The following is a 14,257-nucleotide window of genomic DNA, read 5'->3' on the forward strand; positions in this document are numbered from 1 at the left end:
ATGTGTGATCCGGAATCACAATCAATGATGCAGAGAACTCTCTACCACCTATCCCAATAGGGCAATCATCACAAAACATATCCAGCTCAAGAGACACACCCAGAGGTGATGTAACACATAATGATCTAGTAAGAGGCATGACAATCAATCCCAACACATCCACTACTGAACTAGATATGAAAGAGTGGGAGGCTCCCGTATCAAACAATACTCTAGCAAGATAGTTATAAACAGATAAGGTACCTTCCACCCCAGTGCCTCTCTGACCGATTGCAAAGACTCTAGCTGGTACTGGAGGTAAGAGCCTTTGCTGATTACCCCGTCCTCCAACATGGGGTCGAGTACAGTCCTTGGCAAAGTGTCCAGTCTGTCCGCAACGAAAGCATCCCTTAGCCCTGGGTTTAGTGCAAGCCCTAGAGAGATGACCCAACTCATCGCAGTTATAACATCTCACAGGCGCTGCAGCTGCAACTTGTCTGACAGGTACGGCCCGAATAGGAGGAAGAGGAGCTGCTGCTACTCTAGCTGGGGCCTGATGGTGGAACTGAGTCTTTTGTCTCTTCCAGGATCCACCCCTAAAGTCTCTGGATCCACTGTTACCTGCCACTGCCTTTCCCTTTCCCTGAAAATCCCTCTCAGCTGTTTCCTTCTCCTTATGAATCAAGTTCTGCTGCTCAATGATCAGAGCCTTTGCTAGAATTTCCTTCATGACCTTCAGTTCCAAAATGGCCACATCACGCTCAATGGAAGCATTCAACCCCCGCTGAAACTTCTTGGCCAAATCCTCAGCATCCATTGATTTCACAAACCTATATAGCCTAGAGAACTCTGCCTCATACTCTGTCACCGTCATCTTCCCTTGTGTTAGTGAGAGGAACTCCCGTTCCAATTTTTCTCTCACTGAAGCTGGAAAGTACTTCTCTCGGAATAGTCTCACAAAACCATCCCAAGTCAGGGTGGTCACATCAATGGTCTTTTGCATACAATTCCACCACACCCTAGCCTCACCCTTTAGCATGAAAGTGGCTAACTTCCTCTTTTCGATCTCATTACAGTCCATCATCTCAAAATAATTCTCCATATCCTCGACCCATTGATCAGCCACCATGTAATCCATGCTTCCATGAAACTTGGCTGCTCCCAGATGATTAATGTCTCTAGCCAATCTCAACAGACGACCAGGGTCAGCCATTTCACCCATGGGCGGAGTAGGTTGTACACCGATAGAAGACTCTACATCATCATCATAAAGCTCCTCTATGGGACGGAACCTGTCTCTATCACCAGTTCTACCTTCTCTTACACCCCCACCACGACGTCTAGGCCCACCCCTCGGAATTTCCATTACCTAGGAAGCATAGTATGTTTGGTTAATACATGTATAACACTCAACATAGTATAAGTCAATACTAGTCCATATTAACCAAGTCGATACTACAAGAAAAGTATTCACGTTCCTAAGACTACTTAGCGGCCTAAACGACTCCTAACACTCACACATACCCAATGACTTAGCCAATACCGAAGAGCACACGATGGGGATCCGCTGCAGACGGGCCATCACTCGGAAAGTATTGACACATCACCAAATATGCACCTTACGCTTTGATACCAAACTGTCACGCCCCGAATTTTGAATAACCAATTCAAAACCGAAACATGAATAAACAATTAATACAAATAGCGTTCTGAATTTTTTTCTCAGAAACAAACACACCACTCGCCACTCAACACAAAAACTCGAGAACCTCGAGTTAATTATTACAATTCACTCTTACAAAGTAAAATTGTAAAGCTCTAAATGAGCATAACAAAACTCACAATATAATGTTGTAATTCACATAACACTACTCTAAGCTGCCCGATCACCGTCCTGGTTCTCCTGACCTGCAGGGTTATCCGCTACACCGTTTGAATAGTGTACCGGGATTGCAACAACACAAAACCCGGTAAGCTTTTGACAGCCCGTATGAGTAAAAAGAAAGAACTGTTGATTTATTAAATTTCAGTTCAAGTAAAATTCAACAGTATTACGTCTGCAAAGAGACATCAAACCACTCATGTAAAACCACAAGGAATACATTTTCACAATCCCCAAATCACAATACACCACACTGGTCCTGCAAAAACCCAACCCACATAACACCACTTTGGTCCATCCCAACAGCACGTTAGAGCTCTAACCACATCGCTACCAGTCACCTTGGCCTAGGTGCAAGTAATGCGACATACTTCGGTTAATAATAAACCGTCGCGCTTTGGACACCCCCGTCCTCAGCACCATATACTTCGGTTAATAATAAACCGTCGCGCTTTGGACATCCCCGTCCTCAGCACACAAACACTCCGGTTATCCTTAACCGTCGAACTTCGGACACCTCATCCTCAGAACCCTACATTCTCTAACTCTATACATCCTCCAATGTAAATCATGAATATTAACAAGAACTCATCAATCATGTTCATCGCATATAAATATGGTAAGTCACATGTCAATTCATAATAATTTAATCATCCCAATTCCACACTCTTCAATGTCACACCATTCACATATAATCACGTAAATATATATATACGTAATTATCCGCTCAGGGATAATCACTAATACCAACTATAGTTCACATGCAATAAAACCGAGAAATTCATTTGTATAGTAAAAATCATTTTACTTACCCATGGACCGTAGTTGATCAAGTCCATATGATTTTAAAACAAATATTTATTTCATAAATATTTTCACGCAATTACGACAAAATAAGGTAATTAAATTTATTCGGTTCGTAATATGAACCACGTGAGGTTTACTCACCTCTAAATTCCCGCTGCGTCTTCTTAACAGCTCAAAATACAATTTCACGAATCGTCCGCCAAATCCAACCGTCGATCACCTAATCAAACATGACCTTAACTTAGCCAATAACTCAAAGACAAAATCAAACGACAATCCAACGGTCGGATCGAAATTAAATGATGATCCAACGGTCGGATCGAAATCAAATGATGATCCAACGGTCGGATCCTCACAGATCGCCTTTAGGATCATCCTCCAAAAATCATTACGAAGATCCAACGGTCGGATCTTCCTGAATCGTCCTTACTAACATCTCCGCTAATTTATACGAAAATCCAACGGACGGATTCTCACGAATCGCCTCCCTAATCACTGTTTAGCAATTATACGAAGATCCAACGGTCGGATCTTCGCCCATGACCACACAAAGCCTCTGGGGCAGTCATACGATCATCATATCAAAATTATAGGTTCATCTGACGGTCCTAATTCCACAGATCATAAATCTAACGATCGAAATCGATCGAAATCTCAAAATTCATAACTAATTCATACGATAACCGAAAAATGCGTATAATACGCCGAAATGATCGTATCGAAACATAGAATCATAAAATGGACAAAAACTAAATTTTTGACCTCCGGAGGTGGCCGGAAAGGGCCGCCGGAGTTAGGGACAGAGCCACCGCCGACCACCACAATTGGTATCGGGGCTGTGCTTGTCCCCTTCGTTTTCTCATTCTGGACACTTTTCATAACTAGCACAAGACCAAAAAATGACAGGAAGGGATCGAAATGTACCAAAAATCAGTCGGTGGCCGGAATTTTTCCAGAAACCGGCGAGCTCCAAAATCGACGTGAAAACTACAACCTCACGCCTCGATCCCTTCTGGAGAATTGTTCAGAACTTCCTTATGAACTCAACAAGCCAAGAATCACAAGAAACGATCGTGTATAGCTCGAGATATCTTGATCCGAAGGTTGGTTGTTCGATCCGCACGGGTCGAGCTCCGACGAACGTGAAAACGTTCGATCCAGTTCCGATCCTTCTTGGTGCTTGTATAGGAAGATGAGGCGAGCTCAATGAGCCAAGAATCAAGTGAAATGGTGCTCTGTAGCTCGAGATATCGAGTTTGGAACGAAAACGAGCTAAACCGGACTCGGGGTCGCCGCCGTCGCTGCCGGCCGTGCCGCCGCGCAAGGTTACTTCTGGGAGCTTCAGGACGTTGAGGCGAGCTCGAGGATGAAGTTTGGGGGGAATTGGTGGCCGGAAACACGAGGAGGATGAGTTGTTTCGTTTTCGGGTGCAACCGGATCGAGCTGGTTTGCCGGACTTTGAGGCTGTGCCGGAGGGGATGACGACGTCCAGCAGGTAAAGCGACCCAAGGCGAAGCCAAGGGGAGTGGTCCGACGTCTAGAGATGGTCGATGAAGGGAGAACAAGGCTGGAGAAACTTGCTCTGTTTCGGTGGCTTTGGAAGGGAGAGAGAGAGAAAAGATATGTTTTTCTTTTTTTTTGGAGAGAAAATGAAGTGCTTATGCCGGAGCTTCATTCTAGCTAAGAACGTGGTCAAAAAGCCGTATCAATTATGCTTAATCATGAAAGTTAAAGCATTGAAATCATGAAAGGTAAAGCGCTGCCATCATGTAAAGTAAAGCAATGCCATAATTATGTTTTTAGTTTGATTAAAGAAAACAACCGGGTATTACATCCCCAGTCAAGGGTGTTCTTGCGGGTTGATACCAAAGCGTAGCTTTGTGCCGTATATCAAGCATAATTAGTGCGAGTGCGTCGTCCATCTAGAATTGGTTGGAGCGAACGCTTTTGCCTTTTCAGGTGGGCCCCTGCTAGGCCCTACGAGGAGTCCCCCACTCCTGGCTATAGACCTCCGGATGGTCGGAAAATTGTTTGATGAGGGGAGCTGCGTTTAAGCAGTGGGCGTTAGGTAGCGAACCTAATCTTAGATACCCAAGCATCGGGGTTAACTGCCGGATCAATGGCTGCCATGGGCTGTGTTAACTAGTCCCTTACTGCAATGCCGCGTAGCGGTCATTGTTATTATGAGGCATTGCCTTACCGCTTGGCGGTTGGTCGTAGACCATAGACTCGTAACGTTTTTATCTGTATGAAAAATGATAAACACATAGAGCAAGTAATAATATTTGTTTGAGCGTCCCATGTTTATTTAATTGAGTTGCAATTAAATAGAAGCATGGCATATGTGTATAGCATGTACTTGTAATGTGGATGCTAATATCATTTTTGCATTTTTGTAGATATGCCAAAGGATCATTGAGATCGGTATGTGAAGCATGGCATATCTAGTATGTGAGATCTAGAAAGTGTTGCCAAATCTACGAAATGTTGTTGGCATGCTCAAAAGTTTATGGAAGCATGTAAAAGCATATCAAGTGTGATATATTAATGTAGTCATGCTTAGAAGTAGTAAAAGCATGCGAAGGCGTAGCACTAGCTCTAATTGCACGAGCGTAAAAGATAAGATAGTGACTTATCTTGTGCCGATTTGGAGGCTAGCGGAGTTATCCGAGCATGACGCTCCATTGCTTGGCGGATAAAGTATTCCGATAATGTCCGTCAACTCGTAGTTGCGCTTGAATGCTTGATAGAAATAGTTGAATTTCCTTGCAGAAATGGATAATTAGTATGCGGATTTGTAAAATCGATACCAATAATTTGCATGTGTGTTTTGCATATGTAGTTTGATAAAATTGTAAGCAAAGTGTATAAGCAAATTAATAATTGATGACAAATAACTTGCATATATACATATCTATTGTGAATGTTGAATTTGCGGGAAATATACAAACTCTCCTTATATGTGTGTAATGCTAATTGAAGCATGGACGTGACGGCAGCATGGCAATGTAAATGTACATGGCCCTAGTGACGAAAATCACTTTGATATAAGCATGCAATGGCCTATATGAGTGTCTATAAGTTTCCAGAAACTATACGGTCACTTATATTGGAAGTGGCTAGCATGATTAGCAAGCAGCAACCAAGTGCCCACTTGGTCTTCTAATGAAGACAAATATGGTAAAGGATCTGTGCTTAATTTCGGCTTAATAAACATGATAATGAATATATAAATCATGATGCATATGACAAGCAACAGAGTAGGTGTACGCTGTACATATGTATGACAAGTGTCCAATGTTGTCAGTGCATGGCACTTGAACGTGGAGCCTAGCGGACTATAATTGAAAGATGGAATATGGCAAAGCATGCCTAGCAGGTTATGCAGACATGTGTGTAAGCTAGGTAGCTATGTACGAAGCGGTGAGCTGCGCATGTGCATGGGTATACAGGTGTAACAAGTTAATTGATGGTGAGATTGCCAATTATACATGAATCATATGGTTATGATGGTAGTAACTTAGCAGCTCAGTAAGCATATGTATAGAGATGCGAGGTGCATGAGAAGGAATGAGAGGAAGAATGAAAGACTCAGCTTTTTTTATAATAGTTTGTTGCTTCGACCGTCGGAGGAGTTTGAGAGTCCCAAGTCATGCTCGAAGGTCGGCTAGTGCTGTTGGGTCGACGACTAGCCCAGTGATGGAGTTCATGGATGGGCATTGACCGATGATGGACGAGTGTTGATCAATGACAGAGCTCATCATGGGTGAGCTGATGATTGACATTCAGGTTGATGATCACAAAGCGGACTGCGATGGACTGCCGGCGGTGGTGTCCAGGGAGAGTGGCTAGCAGTAGCAGAGGTTTGGTTAGCGGTAGTTTTCGCCGGCGGTAGTCTTGGTGGGCGGAGGTTTTGGCTAGCGGGAGTAAAGCTCGGCGGAGATGTGCTTGGCGGAGCACCCCAGCGGAGGATTGTAGCGGAGAAGCTCGGTGGTGTCCTCCCAACGGCGAATCCCAGCAGGAAAGCTCGCCGGAGGCTGAGCTGACCGGCCCCAATTTGATGTTGAATGAGCGTTGACTCGACACTTTCGGGTCAAAGTTCGTGGTAGGTGACGAGGCCTTTGTGTTGGCTTCCCACAGACGGCGCCAATGTTAACGTTAGTGACCGAGGGGGTCACTAGTTAGCTTAAGAGAGAGAGAGAGAGAACGACACAAGAAGTATAGTGGTTCATTTCCCGCCTTAGCGGGAAACTACGTCCACTTGAATGTTTAATTAGTGTGTTCGGGCCTTGCGGCCCAAAGGGATTACGTGAGATGTAATGGGATGTGGAGTAAGTGGGAAGGAGTCTCCTTTTATAGGTGAAGGAGTGCTATTCCTTTACATGGTTTTCGATGTGGGACAAGCAAAGATAACTATTCTAGTGTAGAAAGCCTAGTTTGTGAGGGCAACTTGGCAAGGCCGGAAAGGTGGCTTCCCAACGACGGATTTGCGACTTTCGGATACCGTAGCGTAGCTTGAACATAGGGCTACAAGATGCAAGTAGCGGTTGGGCCTCACCATGGCTTGTGGGTGTCCCAAAGAGGGTGTTACTTATGCTTGGTGATGTAGTAAATACTCCATATTGTTGGAGGTATGTACAGTACTCATTAATCTTTTTATATGTAAATTGTTCAAAAACCTGTAATAAAGATCGTAAATATAGTAATTACTTTAATTACAACTATAATTATCACTAAATACGTTAAATGTGGTAGTTTGTTGTAAAGTATCTCATCAATGATGAAATTTGCAAAAGAAAGGACTCTAATTCCACAAAGAAGAACCTAATTACAAGAATAAGGACTTGAGAAATTTTAGGTCTAATATGATTATTTACCAGATCGACAATACATTTGTTGTCACATAGGTAAAGTGATTGCTTTTTTGGTAAATTAAATCATGTTTCAAGTAAGTATCATAAATACGACCGTAATTACCACTTTACACCTCAATTGTTGTAATTTATAGTAAAATGCATAGCCAGACGAGTAATTATCTCATGGATGATGAGATTTACACAAGAAAAGTATTAGTTACAAAATAGAGAACTTTATTACACAACTAAGGACTCGAGCCTCATTTACTGTATATACATAAAGTTTTACCACTTTTACAGCAATTCATTGTTATATAAAAATGGTTCTTAGACTTGTAATATAAAAAATTACTGCAAATAAAAGTTTGATTACTACTTTTACAACAATTCGTTGTCTCATCGGTCAAATGGTTCGCAAACTTGTAATATTGAAGAATTACCACAAATACAACCTTGGTTACTACTTTGCACCTCAATTGTCGTAAAATCAGAGAAGAACATCGTCAAATAAGTAAATAACTCCTAAAGGATAGTAGTTACAATATAGACAACCTCATTACATCATAAATGACTTATCGCCAATTTACTAATATATATGAGGTTTTACCAATATTACAACACATTCGTTGTTTTATTGGTAAAGTGGTTCTGAAAACTTGTAATATTGAAGAATTACCACTTAATACAACCTTGGTTACTACTTTGGACCTTAATTGTCTTAAAATCAGAGAAGAACATCGTCAAATGAGTAAATAACTCTTAAAGGATAGTAGTTACAATATAGACAACCTCATTACATCATAAAAGACTTATTGCCAATTTACTAATATATATGAGGTTTTACCAATATTACAACACATTCGTTGTTTTATTGGTAAACTGGTTCTGAAAACTTGTAATAGTGAAGTATTAACACTTATAACAACTAAATTACCACCTTTTAGCACAATTCCTTGTTTCATTTGTATAATGGTTCTCAAACATGTAATAGTGAAGTGTTAACACTAATAACAACTTGATTACCATATTTTACCACAATTTGCGGTCTTTTGGCTTAGACTTGGAATATTGAAACATTACCACAAATAGAACTCTAGTTACTACTTTTGACCTCAATTATCGTAAAATCAATATAAAATGTCGTTAAATCAATAATGAACTCATGACCACAATAGCTACAAAAAGAGAACCTAATTACACTGTTAAGGACTCACCCCCAATTTTTAGAACACCTTTCAATTGTGTGGACAATTTTAAAAAAAATCCTTAACAAAAACAGAAGAAAAAGAAGCCTTGACTAAAAAAAAAAAAAAAATTGAGTTGGTGAGTTTAACTCTACCTTTCAGAAAAAGCATAGCTCTCTGGATCGAATTGAACGCCAAAGCTCCCAAGTCATCCTCTGCCTAGGCTCTGCCGACCGTGCCACCGACTCCGCTGCGCTGCCGACCTCGGGCTCCAACTCGTCCATGAACCCAAAAAACCTCTCACTGTTTCTTGGGTTGCTGAGGAGGAATCACCAATCGCCTCTCCAATCGTCATCTGCAGGTTCTGGGTAATACAACTTTGTTTCTTCTTCTCCCAATTCTCATATCTTACTTTCTTTCTCTTAAATTTGTTGATTCCTATCATGGTATCAAGAGCCAGGTTTGATGGGTACAGTAGTGAGCTATTAGAAAAAATGGATATTATAAGAAAAAATATTATTCCCAAATATTTGATTTAGTGACATAAATCTCTCTTTCTCATTAATTGGTTGTGATTTTGAGTTCAACAAAACAAATGACCGACTAGCTGTGTCTAACTGAAAAGTATGTATGTGCAATTTTAGATTTTTGACTGTGATTATGGAGAAGATTTTCAGTACGGTGTTTGTAGTTTTGATTATTGCCACATCATAACTCACCGTGCATGCAACTTGTTAAGTATTATAGATAATAATCATAATATCAGTACTACACGGGAGCAAAAGCATGGACAATATATGAGATTTTGGAATTGAGGAGTTTGATTGAGTTATTTGATTGTTTGAACCTATCACGTGACAATACCGCCTCATCCAAGATATTCTCTTGATTATGATATTATATTTAATAAAGTAAAAACAAATATTGGTCTGATCTTCTTCTCAACAAAAGTTGACTTAGGTAACTGGAGAGAATTACTGATCTCCACTGCTCTCTTAAGAAGTTAGTAAACATGTAAAATTACTTTCTCACTTGATAGTGTATGTGATCAATGATTTTCAAGTACATTATATTTCCTATTATAGACAAGAGGAGGAACATGTCAATATGATATGATTCTGGTGCATTTACAAGAACATGTAGAAAACAGAACACTAACATTTAAAGGTATAGACTAAAAGAAGGGGTTTCCTAAGATCTTAATAAAGGTCCTTCAGAGCCTTCAGACTCGTCTTTACTACCCGTTTGAGATGCCATTTCAGTTGTCCCTCTTTGTAGGAACAAGAGGATTTCTCTCTTCTTCGTAAATGGCTTCAGTTTTGTACATCTCCCCTCCCTTGAAGTCAGGATGTACATAGGCATCCTTAAGATAGGCAAACAAATTCAGGGTTGGTTCAGTAGCTCGTTCAACTGTATCCTTCTCCATTGCATCCTGCGCATTGTCAAACATTTTGAGAATACGATACAATGATCAATGCAAAGCAAAAATGTCTTACAATTGTTGCTATTAGAAAGAAGCATGCAATAAATTTAATTAGTATGTATGCGCGCAGATTTGTTTAAGAACATTAGCTAAACTCGGAGTAACTTTATTATCATTCCAGAAACCTCAGGAGAGGAACTGACTTTGTAATGTTCTATAGATGTCACCACACTGGAAAATGGAAAGCATGCAAAAATATATCACTCACATCATAGCAGAGTTTACACAAAAAGTAAATGTATACCTTTAAACTAGAAGTAAATGTATAACCAAAGTAACTTGTACTAGAAAATTCAATCTGGCCTGTAAAGGAATTTCACGAATGCTGGTTCGAAACGACCCTTGCAGACTCTATGGAACCAGAATGTCATAATAGGTTGTGGAATGAGAATATATGTTGAAAACAGCACATCTAATGTGCTAAATAGTCCAATTACAAGGAATTGGGATACGATTAGGCCAATAATTACACGCATATGCACACGCGGCCAGAAGGCTGCACCACTCTCATTTCTGATCATAGACATTAATAATCTGGCAACAAGGGGACAGAAACAATGAGTTACTTGTAAACAATGAGATAAGCAGAGGATGATAGACCAAAATTTTGAGCCTGACTGAGAAGTAGTATAACCCACCTGGTGACTATAAACCACGTAGGCGAAAGCAAAGAAGATAACAATAAATGGAACAAGTAAAGGAGTGACAACATAATATACAAGCCCCAACAACAGATATAACTGTATTCTAGGTTCATTTGTAGTAAAGGCCAAGGAACCAGGATCCATTGATTCCTCCCTATCTTGTTCTGCTTAACCAAAAATATGTTTTTGAAGTGGTATAGAGCTAGTGGAAATTTCAATCAGCACTATCTCGACAATTCGAACTGCAACCCCTAAACTCAACCTGTAACAGAAATTTCAATGATTTTTTTATTGAAATAGACCAAATGCTGAGTGAATGAATAGAGACAAGGGAAAACTACCAGCCATTTTCTTTCTGTGAAGTTTAAGTCCAATTACTGTTCATCAAATTCAAAGAAGAGTATCATTGAGTTTGCTACTTTTTTCTATAAAACAAAACAAACCTTTTCACGACAGATCGGAAGGATATTATGATACTAAAACAGAACAAAACCATAAACCAGAGAATCAAACCTTTCCTTGCAGCGCTATCATCGTTCTAATGACATTAACCCCACAATCCTTGCAGCGCTGTCATCGTGATATGTCCTCAAATGCTACGGCAGCAGCTTCATATGGCCATTGATTCTGTTAAAACCAACCCTTGGCAAGCGAATTGTATTTATTTTTTTATTGCACTAGTTCTCGAATCAAATCATTCCTGATGTGATGATCAAGCCTAGAGAGGCGCAAGCAGTAGCTTCTAGGACGAAGCCGAGCAGATACGATAGTCGGGCAGGTTGGCTTGATCGAGTCTGTTCTAATTTCGCAAGCGTATCCTCTATATATATTATGATGCTTCAATCGAGAAGGCAGCCTTTCTCAACGCACTTCCTCCTCCCTCTTCCCTTCCGTTTCTCCTCTTCAATTTTTAGGGTTTTCTGAGAGTAGCTAAAAGTTTACTAGGACTAGAGAAAAAAGACAAAAGATTAAAGATTATACCTGCTAACGGGTAAGCAGGTTACCAAAGTCGAATATTCTAGATCGTTAGATTTATTCTACATTTTAATTATATCTGGTGGCCTAAAATATTTTAACAAGTTAGTGTATGTCATACATTAACATACACTAGAATTTTCCCTTATCACGACCCACTTAGCCACTACTAAGTCATGAACTGTAAAACCTAACACCACAAAGACAGCTTCAAGTTCAGTTCCTAGGCTTTAAATCAAATCACTAATCTTTGCTTTCCATCTACGACATGCATATACAAAAGAATCACCATCATCCCCTATACGAAACATCAAACAACACACCCACAGTGTCCAAATCAAAATTGTGAGAACATGGCAACCTTTACCTACATTCCTTATAGTACTAACTATCGCATAATTCAAAAAAGCTCTGAACTTTGAAAATAGAAACACAAAACAAAAGAACTCAGAACCACCCGGCGCAACAGGCTGCAAAATTCTGTCTTGAGGGCAATTGCGCAAAATACCAGGAAAAATGCAGAGCAAAACCGTCAAATCACTATTCATTTCATTTGTCTTTTAGCAAAATGAATAGTACCACCATAGGAGGTTTAGTATAACATCATACTTTTTTTCCTCTAAAAAATAAAACAATTTTCCACATGAGATCGCATGTGTCAATAAAGATTAGCACTATGCCAAAAACATTATCAGACGACAGATGGAAACCGTTGTGGGATATGGAGAGCCACCGTTGTAGACCGAGCCGCTGTCTGATGAAAATTCAGACAACGGTGGAACACAGTTGTCTGAGAAACATACAGACAACGTGTATGTGTTAAACGTGTTGTGTGATACTCGACAGATGGCTCGGCAGGTGGCTCGGCAGATGCCAGGCGCAGCTGCGCGGCAGTTGCGGCGCTGCCTTCAAACAACAGTGCTAGTTTTGAAGCTGTTGTATGTTGAGCTTCTCAAACAACAGACTTTTATTTTGTGTGTTGTCTGACTGATATTCAAACTTCAATTCTTGGACTATATCTGTTGTCTGATTAACATTAGGACAACAGAATTCAATTTCTTCTGTTGTCTGATTAAAATTGCAACAACAGAGTTTAATTGCTTCCATTGTGTGAGTGCAGATTAGAAGACAGTGATTTGTTAAAAACCGATGTTATATATGAATGATTGCAGTGTGATTTGTCCCCATTTTTGGCCATTCAGACAGTGGGCAGTTATCATTATATCTATTCTGTTGTCTGAGTATTTGAATATCCCATTCCTGAATTAAATTGTGCATTTGATCCATTTACACACCAAATATAAACATTGCAAACCATCAAATATAAACATTGCAAACCACTAATCATTGAACCCAACATTTTAAACAAGAAAAGCATTCTAGTGCATGCCCATCCACTTAACACATCAAAAAGCTGATACATATATATCTATTGTTCCAAAACATGCAACACATGGTGCATGACAATGTACCAACAGAGAAGCACAAAAAAGGATGCTTTCCTTAGCAAAAAAGGACCAGCAACAAGCCTATCTTTTGACAGTTCCATTCCCACAGCCCACAACACCAATAAGTGAAGGATCAACAAATGCAACCATGTCCACCATTTCATATGCCTTCAACTGATCATAGAGGTACCTAATAACAAAAATTTACAGTAAGTCATTGGGTTTCAGCAACTATACTTCTTATCGAAGCATTGGGGGGAGAGCACATATATATAAAGAACTGAATATATATTTTCTACCTCTGGTACACGGCAATGCAAGTTCCAGTGGTCAAAGACTCGCCCATATAATACCTGCAAATAAGAAAGAAAAAAAACTATCAGATTGACAAGGCTTATACTCTTAAGGCATGGTAATGATCCTAATTAAAGAGACATAACCAAAACCGTCTGTGTTATATCTTTTAAAACACACACAACCTAGCTTTGTTATATCATATTTAAAGTGTTATAAGAAGACATTCAACCCCAGACTTAAAATTACAACCTAGCTCATACGTGTAAGGAAACTGAAGGAACAATCATCATATAAGCTTACTTGAGAAACACCATATGTGTACCAGTACGTGGTCAAACGTGTTGGTGACCTGACCAAACAAAGGTGAGAAAGTTAAACAATGTCTAATTATCTATCATGACTTAAGAACATAGGAACACGAAAAATGACAAACAACCACCTAGTAGAAGAAGCCAGGATCCCTGTCAAGGCATTTTATCAAAAATCTCCCCTCAAAGTCTCAAGCAAATACATATTTATAGATGCAAGTGAGGTAGAAACTGCAGTATACCATCAACAATCCAACCACTTCCATGTTATGTAAGAGAACTGATGTAGTACTTATTATATAACTCAGTTGTCTTACTACTTCCATGGTGGATAAGCTTTTAAAAAAAAAAAAAAAAAAGGACAAGCGGTGGAATAAAGCAAGCAGACCAAGTG

At 39.9% G+C, this 14,257-nt stretch overlaps 1 long non-coding RNA gene across 1 annotated transcript; it reads right to left on the bottom strand.

Annotated features, from left to right (window-relative positions):
* Positions 1–13,134: 13,134 nt before the first annotated feature.
* LOC133708134 (uncharacterized) lies at positions 13,135–13,942 on the bottom strand. The gene is made up of 3 exons (XR_009845595.1): positions 13,856–13,942; positions 13,558–13,611; positions 13,135–13,448 (listed from the first exon to the last, which is right to left on the bottom strand). It is a non-coding gene; the product is annotated as an uncharacterized LOC133708134 (long non-coding RNA).
* Between the last annotated feature and the right edge of the window lie 315 nt (positions 13,943–14,257).

The sequence above is a fragment of the Rosa rugosa genome, chromosome 5 (assembly GCF_958449725.1).
Source record: "Rosa rugosa chromosome 5, drRosRugo1.1, whole genome shotgun sequence".
Lineage (NCBI taxonomy): Eukaryota > Viridiplantae > Streptophyta > Magnoliopsida > Rosales > Rosaceae > Rosa > Rosa rugosa.